Source organism: Salvelinus sp. IW2-2015, unplaced genomic scaffold, assembly GCF_002910315.2.
Source record: "Salvelinus sp. IW2-2015 unplaced genomic scaffold, ASM291031v2 Un_scaffold4774, whole genome shotgun sequence".
Taxonomy (NCBI): domain Eukaryota; kingdom Metazoa; phylum Chordata; class Actinopteri; order Salmoniformes; family Salmonidae; genus Salvelinus; species Salvelinus sp. IW2-2015.
This window is the reverse complement of record NW_019946043.1, coordinates 8,451-20,271: the sequence shown is the minus strand read 5'-3', so window position 1 is coordinate 20,271 and position 11,821 is coordinate 8,451. Positions and strand designations below refer to the sequence as shown.

The 11,821-nt window shown below is 38.3% G+C and overlaps 1 long non-coding RNA gene across 1 annotated transcript in view; it reads left to right on the top strand.

Annotated features, from left to right (window-relative positions):
* Positions 1–5,911: 5,911 nt before the first annotated feature.
* Positions 5,912–11,821, top strand: part of LOC139026435 (uncharacterized) — a 9,487-nt gene continuing 3,577 nt past the window's right edge. Inside the window, exons 1-2 of the long non-coding RNA XR_011478207.1 lie at positions 5,912–6,031; positions 8,062–8,111. This is a non-coding gene — a long non-coding RNA (uncharacterized lncRNA). The remainder of the gene's footprint in view (positions 6,032–8,061; positions 8,112–11,821) is intronic.

The following is an 11,821-nucleotide window of genomic DNA, read 5'->3' as shown; positions in this document are numbered from 1 at the left end:
TCATATGTCACAGCTCTTTGTCTCCTGTTTCTGACGTCTGCCTACCCAAAACCTGAGCCTGCCTGCCGTCCGGTACCGTTGCCACACCTCTGGTTACTGACTCCTGCCTGCCTTGTACTGTCAAATCAAATTTTATTAGTCACATGCGCTGAATACAACAGGTATAGACCTTACAGTGAAATGCTTACTTACGGCCCCTAACCAACTGTGCAGTAAAAAAAAAATACATAAGAATAATAGATAAAAGTAACAAGTAATTAAAGAGCAGCATTAAAAAATAACAATATATACAGGGGGGTGCCGGTACAGAGTGAATGTGCGGGGGCACCGGATGGTTGACGTAGTATGTTCATGTAGGTAGAGTTAACTWAAGTTACTATTGCTTGCCCCTGTTTGAGTATTAAACTATTGTTTCTTCGACGTGGTCTGCATATGGGTCTTACCCTCATACCTGATAATTATGGTAAGATTTGCCAAGTGTAGGGAGAGCTTTGTACGTGTCTCTGTGTGTGGAGTAAAGGTGGTCTGGAATTTGTTTCACTCTGGTTGTGCATTTAACATGCTGATAGAAATTATGGTATTTTTTTTGGCCCGCACAGATGTGCCTTTGTTGCAACCAATTTAATTACCTCCTACAGCACATTTGCTACTTCTCCCTTAAATTGAAAGGGAAAGGTAATGTGTGAAAACATTAAGGTAACAGAAAAATTGACAAAATATCTAAGGCATGTTGGATTTTTAAAACTATTTTTACTCAGTACTTTGTTAATTATATACTTTTACTTGTAGTTTTTTTTTTTATATAGTAAAATGTAATTAAAGTAACAGTACCCCGATAATGTAATAATATTGCAATACTGAACTGTATAGATGGGTTATGGTTAAGCTGGCATAAGCGAATGATAGTGGATTTCAGTTAACTTTTTTTTTTTTTCAGTTATCTGACTGAAATTTACCTCTAGGTTCTTAGAGAAATGCACATGCTAGTTTAATTTGGAATTGAAAAACAAACCTATTATGTTTTTTTGTTGTTGTGACAATTGGTAACCAGCAAGAAGCCTACATAGCTACAGTAGGTATTTTCCTTTCTGCAACTTCTACAGAGAACGTTAACCATTATATTGATGAAAAGGAATTTGGACACACAGTTTGTGTTTACCATCAGTGGCATTAAAAAGCCTTAACTACCATAATGGTATAAAGTCATTGACTCTTGATTAATGTATTGGAAGACTGTACTAAATGTCTTGGGTATGATGGGATACGTTATACTATCCTGACTGTATTAGTCTCAACCTACCATTTCTGAATTTAACTATGTGGTTAAAAAAATATTTGGTACAAGGTGACTTATATATTTTTACTGTGCTTCGGGAAGTATTCAGACCCCTTGACTTGTTTGACATTTTGTTACGTTACAGCCTTCTACAATTGATTACATTGGTTTTCTCTCATCAATCTACACACAATAGCGAACAATGTCAAAGCAAAAGCAGGTTTAGTATAAGAGCAAGGCGAGACCCAGATGCAGACATGGGAGGCAGATGGTTTGAGTCTTGATATTTATTAAACAATCCAAAAGCGCTAGGCAAGAGAATGGTCGTGGAAAGGCAAAATGTCAACCAGTTCAGAGTCCAGGAGGTACAGAGTGGCAGGCAGGCTTGAGGTAAGGGCAGGCAGGCGGGTACGGAGTCCAGAAAACGTGAGGACTAGCAAAAGAGAATAGAAGCAGGAGTAAGGGAAAATGCTGGTTGCCTTGAAAAGCATACAAGACAAACTGGCACAGACAGGGGGGATAATAAGTGACACCTGGAGGGGGTAGAGACAATCACGAGAAAGGTGAAACAGATCAGGGTGTGACATTTAGAAATGAAATCCAATTTATTAAATCAAAATGTGATTAAATTTACATAGGTATTCAGACCCTTTACTCAATACTTTGTTGAAACAGCTTTGGCAGCGATTGCAGCCTTGGGTCTGATGCTACAAGCTTGCCACACCTGTATTTGGGGATTTTTCTCCCATTCTTCTCTGTAGATCCTCTCAAGCTCTGTCAAGTTCGATGGAGAGCGTTGCTGCACAGCTATTTTCAGGTCTCTCCAGAGATGTTAGATTGGATTCAAGTCAGGGTTCTGGCTGGCCCACTCAAGGAAATTCAGAGACTTGTCCTGAAGCGTCAATACAGGACTAAGATTGAATCCTACTACACCGGCTCTGATGCTTGTTGGATGTGGAAGGGCTTGGAAAATATTCATGACTACAAAGGGAAACCCAGCCACAAGCTGCTCAGTGACGAGAGCCTACCAGATGAGCTAAAAGCCTTTTATGCTCGCTTCGAGCAAAGCAGCACTAAAGCATGCACGAGAGCACCAGCTGTTCCGGAAGACTGTGTGTTCAGGCTTTCCATAGGCAATGTGCGCAAGACCTTTAAACAGGTAAACATTCCCAAAGCCGCGGGGCCAGACTGATTACCAGGCAAGTGTCTTCACTGACATTGTCAACCTCTCCCTGACCGAGTCGATAATACCTACATGTTTCAAACAGACCAACATAGTCCCTGTGCCAAAGAAAGCAAAGGTAACCCGCCTAAATGATTAGCGCCCCATACCACTCACATTGGTAGCCATGAAGTCCTTTGAAAGGCTGGTAATGGCTCACATCAAGCAATCATGCCAGAAACACTAGACCCACTCCAATTGGCATACTGCCCCAACAGATCCACAGATGATCCAATCTCTATTGCACACCACACTAGGAAGAAACCTAGAGAGGAACCAGGCTATGAGGAGGTAAGAGACCTGGCAGTGTGGGGCATCTGTATTGCTTGCTGTTTTGGGGTTTCTGTATGGCACTTTGTGACATCGGCTGATGTTGTAAGGGATTTATGAATACAATTTGATTGCTGACGGACGAGTACATCACTGGGTAGAAGCTTCCTGCCATCCAGGACCTACTGTATAAACTAGGCGGTGTCAGAGGAAGGGCCAAAAAATAGTCAGACTCCAGTATCATTGTAAAGAATGTAAATTCAATAGTGTTGTGATATGTCATGGAGTAACAAACTTTAATTTGGATTAGACACAAACCTTGTCTGCAGATGGCTACTTTTACCTGGGGGCATGCTTTGTAGACCATTCAAAGGCATTACGATACCTTGTCCCCAAGACAAAACCCACATGTTATGATAGCTTATAGACAGTAGTAGGCCAATTTATGGACAAAGTTCCAACATTAAGATGATGGTATAAACATTTTTGGGTTGGTTTATTTGCTGGTAATTGAAAACACGTCACTTTCGAATTTCGTCCCCCGTTCCTAAACACATCCATCCTATAGTGTAGGTTTTGAAGATTCATAATCTATGCTTGTAGTCATCAGAAGAAGATTGAGGAACGGTTGGTGGACCCAAGAAGTACAAGCCCCCACGCCATTCTCCAACCTCTGAAATGTTGTCTTTGATTTGCTTATTTTCAAGTAGCCCTTGACATTCAGTCTCTGTCTGTCTGGTAGAGTGGTGGTTATGGTGGTTGCTCCCCAAACCAGAGTTTGAGAGGTCAAATCCAAGAAGAGCAATATTTAGAGAGCCATTTTTGATGTTGCCTTTTGTGGGCATGAAAGAGCTAACTTGAGGTGTGTAGGGGGGTAGAGGCTAGTTCCCATCAAATAGCAAGAAATTAATTGACACCTTGTGTAGAATGTCCTTTAATAGAGTTGTGGTAAAGTATCAGTGGTAAAAGTATAAATTATTTGACCTTCCATTAATTAAAAACCAGACAGCACAACTTTCTTGTTTTTTAAATTTAAGAGATAGGCATGGGAACACTCCAACACTCAGACATAATTTACAAACGAAGCATGTGTTTAGTAAGTCCGCTAGATCAGATGCAGTAGGGATGACCAGGGTTGTTCTCTTGATAAGTGTGATTTGGACCATTTTCCTGACAGACTTAGCATTCGAAATTAAACAAGTACTTTTGAGTGCCAGGGAAACTGTATGGAGTAAAAAATACATTATTTTCTTTAGAAATGTAGTGAAGTAAAATGTAAAAGTTGTAAAGAAATAGGAAGAGTAAAAGTACAGATACAAAAAAAACACATATAAACAGAATGTAGTGGAGTACTTTAAATACATTTTTGTTAAGTAATTTACACCGCTGGACTTGAAAGGAACACCTCAATTACTTCGACTAACCGGTGTCCCTACCTACACATTGACTCTGTACCGGTACCCCATGTATATAGCCTCACTATTTTTATTTTACTGCTGCTCTTTATTTATTTGTTACTTTTATTTCTTAATTTTTACTTAACACATTTTTCTTAAAACTAAATTGTTGGTTAACTTCTCTGCGCTACGGATCCCTTTAGCGGGATCACTTTCCTAAACAACCGCTAGAATTGCAGGGCGCCAAATGCATAAATATTACTAAAAATATTTATAATCATGCAATCACAAGTGAAATATACCAAAACACAGCTTAGCTTGTTGTTAATCCACCTATCGTGTCAGATTTTGAAAATATGCTTTACAGCGAAAGAGATTTAAGCTTTTGTGAGTGTATCAATCAATGCTACAACAGCTAGCCCCAAATTAGCATGGTCACGAAAGTCAGAAAAGCAATAAAATGAATCGCTTACCTTTGATAATCTTCGGATGTTTGCACTCACGAGACTCCCAGTTACACAACAAATGTTATTTTTGTTCAATAAATATATATATATAATGCGCAATTTGGGTTGCGCATTATGTTCAGAAAACCAAAGCCTTGTTCCGTTCGACAAATTCCAAAAAGTATCAGTAATGGTCGTAGAAACATGTACAATGTTTTTTTATAATCAATCCACAGGTTGTTTTTAACAAACATAATCGATAAGATTTCAACCGGACCATAACCTATTCATTAAGAGAGAAAGGGAAAATGGAGAGCTCCTCTCTCGCGCGCAGGAACTATTCAGAGGACACCTGACTACTGTTGAAAAGTCTCACTCATTTTTCAAAATAAAAGCCTGAAACTATGTCTAAAGCCTGGTCACAGCCTGAGGAAGCCATTGGAAAAGGAATCTGGTTGATACCCCTTTAAATGGAAGATAGACGGTCCAGGAAACAGATAAAAAAAAACGTCTGCAGAATACGTTTTGTTATACTCAGACAATATTTTGACAGTTTTGGAAACTTTGGAGTGTTTTCTAATCTATAAATTATATGATAATTCTACGATCTGGGCCAGAGAAAATGTCAGTTTACCTTGGGAACGTTATTATTATTTTTTTATTTAAAAAATTCTGACCCCTAGCGCTAAAGAGGTTTTAAGGGCTTGTAAGTCAGAATTCCACTGTAAGGTCTACATATGTAGAATTCTGCGCATGTCACAAATACTATTTCATTTGTTACACATGAAAACATGTGAACCTGGTGTGACATTATTGAAACTGCTGACACCTAGTGGACATCAAGAGAAACTACACCATAGACACACACTATAACCTTAACACAGATGGGATGCTTTACATACATTGCTCTTTTTTTATTAGACACTAATATATATGTCCAATAAACAGACTTTCAAATGTCGGAATGTAAAACACAAACGACTGGAAAGTTATTAAAAAGCAGTTGTAGTAAATCAAGCATCTTGGGGTTACCTGAAATAGGTCATAGTATATATTTTAAATGTTCTATTTTAGCTTTATTTAACTAGGCAAGATGAACTCAACAACATGCACAGTTTACCTGCTATATCTGGGAAACAGGATTAACACCGAAAGAACTTGGCAAAATACAATGCATGTTTCTGTAGTACGAGTAGGTATATACAGTATCATCGGTAACGATTGTGTACAAGCCACCTAGCTAATAAAAATACTGTGGCTTGCGGTCATTAGTTACATTTCAACCACAGCGATCCCCCAATTGAGGCGCAACAGAGTTCACCAGCGAATGCAGGAACACCGGAAATAATAACTAAACCAACGAACGAGAAATGGTGGAGGCTACCAGAACGAAGAGAGACATTTTTTCCGAATAAACGTGGTGAGTGAAAAACGTAATTACAAAGCTCACTCCCTACCCGGTATCTCATTCTACTGTTATACGACTCTGTATGCGTTGTTTGTTGGCAATCTTGATATTTACGACGTTTTTGGAACGGATTCCTGATGGAACGTTCCACAAATTATACCCACCACTCCAGAGAACGCGTTTCCACTGCTCCAGAGTCCAATGGCGGTGAGCTTTACACTACTCCAGCCGACGCTTGGCATTGCGCGCGGTGATCTTGTTTTTGTTCCTAGACGTTATCACTTCATAATAACAACATTTACAGTTGACCAGGGCAGCTCTAGCAGGGCAGAAATGTGACAAACTGAGTTGTTGTAAAGGTAGCATCCTATGAAGGTGCCATGTTGAAAGTCACTGAGCTCTTCATTAAGGCCATTCTACTGCCAATGTTTATGGAGATTTCATGGCTGTGTGCTCGATTTTATACATCTGTCAGCAACAGGTGTGGCTGAAATAACCTAATCCACTAATTTGAAGGGGTGTCCTCATACTTTTGTATAGTGTATGTGTCCAAAAAAACACATTTTGTTATATCCCTAGATATAGGACAGTCACTTCAAAACGTTAGTCCTTATGATACATTTTTTTCACTCTTTTGTTTTTAACCATTTATGAATGTGTTGTTCAATGCGTTTGTATTGTCTATAGCAGAAAAGGCCAAATTCAATATTTTATCAAATCATTTTCATATATTTAATTTTTTTTACCTAAAGGGGTACTATAATTCAAAATCAAATTAGAACTTAAAACAATTCCATATGTCAGCTAGTAGAACCCTCCAAACGGCTCAGAATTTTAGAGGTTCAGAAACCCAGAGTCAGAGGGAGCAATGTCCAGCACCTAAACACACAAATCACATCAAAATGTACTTGTCACATGCGCTGAATACAACCTTACTGTGAAATGGTTACTGACAAGCCCTTAAACCAACAATGCAGTGCAGTTGTTTTTATGTAAGAAAATATTAGATTTTTTAAATTATGAAAATGCTAAAAAAAAATGAATTACACAAAATAACAATAACGAAGCAGCAATAAACAATTACATGAAAGATTATTCAATGTAAATTTTAAAAAACAAGCAACATGCAGATACAGTAGGACACAATAATCCCAGACAGACAGACAGACTTAGTTTTATGCATGTCAGGGTTCACTTTGGGTCCGTTGTTCTGAAGATCAGTGAGCTGAACACATCTCTTTCACACAAGAACACACTGGAAACTCAGAGCAGCTTGCCTTGGCCTTGGCATAATGTCAGCTCACTGTCGTCTGTTGTTTCTAGCTAGTTAACGTTGATAGATAAATGTTAGCTAACTCACTAGCTAACTATGGGGTCTTGCTGTAATTCAGCAGCAGCACATCATATTGTTCACAATCCAGTCCATTCAGAGTAGCTGTGTGATGCACAAAAATACTTGTTTATCGCTGAATAACAGCAGTTTCATGTAGCTAACACGCTAGTTGAGATCACTAGGTCACTCAATTCAAACGCCAGTTCAACATAAGTCCCAATAACACAGTATTTTTATGTGCATGCCTGGTTTATTCTATATATATTTTTAACATTTTTTTATGTTATTTGACCTTCTATTTTGTATATTTACATCGGACTAGTAGGGACATATGAAGCCTGGAAGCTGCAGTAATGTTGAGATGTCAGTAGGGAGATCTCTAGTCTAGAAAACTGGTACCAAAGATACTCCCCTTTCATCTGTTCTGGAACCTTCAGGACCAGCTGATGAAGAGTGATGGGAATGGGTCACATTGTGTCTCTTGTAAAACATGTAGGCCCACTCCTCAAATAAAGAAATGTAACTACAGTATGCTGACTTTAGACCATTTTCTATTTAGATACAGTAACATCCCTTATGTGACATGCTGTTCATGCATGTTAATGCCCTGACTAGGCTACTTTTAAAATGTGTCAACCACAGAACTCACACTTAGGCTACGCCTGCTTCTACTAACACTTACAGTAGACTACTTCTTGTTTCCACACAGTGACAGTAAGTTGACTGACTGTTCAAGACCTCTCCCCTTCACTTCACTCTGTAAGTACAGTTGACAATATCTTGAAATATAGTTTTAGTTTTGATGATTTTAGCCAAACATCACATGACATCACATGTTGGTTAATTTTGAACTGTGTTTTGGTTGTTACATCAGGGCCTGTATTCATAAAGTGTCTCAGACGGTTCATATAATTATGATCTAAAAGGCTAAACTGATCCCAGATCAGCACTGCTACTCTGATACACTTTGTGAATACTGACCCTGGACTGTGGTTTCATGTGTTTAGTTTAGTTCAGTTTATTCATTTACATGTTTAAAACATGATCAGTAGAGTTTGCCAGTAACACCCAGATCTCCATTCAATAGGGTCATGTTCACTGTCAAAGTATAACAGGGTCAAGTATAACTCTCTGTGTGTGTGTTATGGGTCTGTTTGTGTGTGTGTGTGAGTATAAATGTATTTTTACATATTTATCTGATTGTTGGATATACAGTCACGACCAAAATGATTGGCACCCTTGACAAATACTGAGCTATATTGTGTGCTACAAAAGATGGGATGTAAATTGTACATGTTTCACATAAAAACTTGTGTATGCTATTGTAAGAGCTCTGTGAGCAATAGACTGTTGTGGAGACATTTTGAAAATGGCCTAAAGTAAGAGTGACAGTAAGGGTGATTGAGTTGATGTTTCAAAAGAGCTTTAGGAGTAGTATTAACATGAGACACAGTGACGGTGGGTTGTGTTTAGGAGTAGTATTAACATGAGACACAGTGATGGTGGGTTGTGTTTAGGAGTAGTATTAACATGAGACACGGTGACTGTGGGTTGTGTTTAGGAGCAGTATTAACATGAGACACAGTGATGGTGGGTTGTGTTTAGGAATACAACAGGGGTAGGTAGACCTTACAGTGAAATGCTTACTTAAAAGACCTTAACCAACAACGCAGTTTTAAGAAAATACGCCCCAAAAAGCAAGAGATAAGAATAACAAATAATCGAACCCACAAATGCTGATGCTCCAGATACTCAACTAGTCTAAAGAAGGTGTGGTGGTTCATTTCTTTACTATCAAATAAGGAGAGACAAACTTATCACACCAGTCAGAGTTATTATTAAACTAAATCTTTAATATTAAGAGCTTTGCAATAGCAATGACTTTCAACGATTCACCATTTCTCATGAACCGTTGAGAGAGGCAACACAATGGCTGCTGAGATCTTTTATAGCAAAGATCCACCCCCTAGTCGACATAACAAACCACAGATATTAGGAACAGTTCACAAAGTGAGACTTTATAAATGAGAAAGGAGTATCCCGTAGCCAGATAGAATTCACTATAAATTATCGTTCAGTTTGGCCCCTAAAACGAGGTTCTAATCTCGTTCCTGGTACTTTATAGCACAAAAACACCAACTCATCCAATGGCATAACTCAATTGTCAACTCTAGATACCCCCATCTCAAGTAAAACCCCTTCTTGACCCCACTCCTGGACAAGCTCACTGAGGGGAGTGAGCCTCTAGATCATACACTATCCCAGGATAAGTGCAACATCAGAGAGGACATACAATGGTTCCAGACACTGACATTCACCTCCCCCCAATGCCAAAGGAGGGAGTGACTTGAGCACAGACATTGTGGAGACAAGTAATTGGTTCCGCATTAATCATGACATCCCTTCACATTGTTTAAGAACAGGTAAAGACACATTCACATATGAAGACAATGTTCCATCCTGTCCTCTTCCCTGTCTGATATTCTGCATAGCACCAGGGATATGTGAAAGACAAGCCTGACCTCTCCCCTCTCTGKGCCCCAAGTGACTGAGCCCCAGCTGAGGGAAGAAGTGCAACTGCCAACACCAGAGTCCAAAGGGATACATTCTAATAACAAGTATATCACATAAGCATATTATGCAGATAAGACATCTTAATTATCTATGTTACCCAACAATTCTGATTCATCTGCCACAAAGGCCAGTTTTATTGCTTCTTTAATCAGACAACAGTTTTCAGCTGTGCTAACATAATTGCAAAAGGGTTTTCTAATGATCAATTAGCCTTTCAAAATGATAAACTTGRATTAGCTAACACAACGTGCCATTGCAGAGCCGGCTGCAGACAATGATCAGCTAGGGGGAAAATCTGATTTTCAACATTTTGATGCCACATTTTCTATGTACAGTATATAAAATAGCATGCAACAAATTTTCACCAACAGGTTTTTGTAATAATGCGCCACACAACCAATAAACAAAAGTCTAATGACTTCGAGCACTTCAATACCATTGTTTGCATTTTTTAAACCATAATCAATACTCGTACTCAGTCTGGACAAACAGAAATACCCCTCCTTACCTTGTAGTCTTACCAGTATTGAAGGCTTGACAATCTCTGCATGTCATTCAACTTTTTGGTGTTCTGTGACAGATTTCTCTTTCCATTCATCAAATGGCTGCTACACAATTTGGATTCATTGATTTTATTTGTCAGTTAAAAAAATACATAAACATGTACACACAGTTTTTTAAAAGTGACCAGGATTGTTGTTTTAAAGGATTGCACAATAAAGTCGGGACTTATTTACATTGTGGTCCCTATGTTTTACATAATACATTTACAATTACAGAGATACAGACACATTACATAGATAAGACACATTACAGAGATACAGACACACTACATAGATACAGACACACTACATAGATACAGACACATTACAGAGATACAGACACACTACATAGATAAGACATTACAGAGATACAGGCACATTACAGAGATACAGACACATTACATAGATACAGACACACTACATAGATACAGACACATTACAGAGATACAGACACCTACATAGATAAAGACACATACATAGATAAAGACACATTACAGAGATACAGACACACTACATAGATACAGAACATTACATAGATACAGACACATTACATAGACAACACATACATAGATACAGACACATTACAGAGATACAGGCACATTACAGAATACAGACACATACATAGATACAGACACATTACATAGATACAGACACATTACATAGATACAGACACATTACAGAGATACAGAACACATTACATAGATACAGACACATTACACAAGATACAGACACATTACAGAGATACAGACACATTCAGAGATACAGCACTTACAGAGATACAGACACATTACAAGATACAGACACACTACATAGATACAGACACACTACATAGATAAAGACACATTACATAGATAAAGACACATTACAGAGATACAGACACATTACAGAGATACAGACACATTACATAGATACAGACACATTACATAGATACAGACACACTACATAGATACAGACACACTACATAGATAAGACACATTACATAGATAAGACAAATACAGAGATACACGACACATTACAGAATAAAGACACATTACAGAGATACAGACACATTACATAGATACAGACACATTACATAGATACAGACCCACTACATAGATAACACATTACAATACAGACCACAATTACAGAGATACAGACACATTACAGAGATACAGACACATTACAGAGATACAGACACATTACATAGATACAGACACATTACAGAGATACAGACACATTACGAGATACAGACCATTACAGAGATACCGACACATTACACTAGATACATACACATTACACAGATACAGACACATTACAGCAGATACAGACACATTACAGAGATCAGACACATTACAGAGATACAGCACATTACAG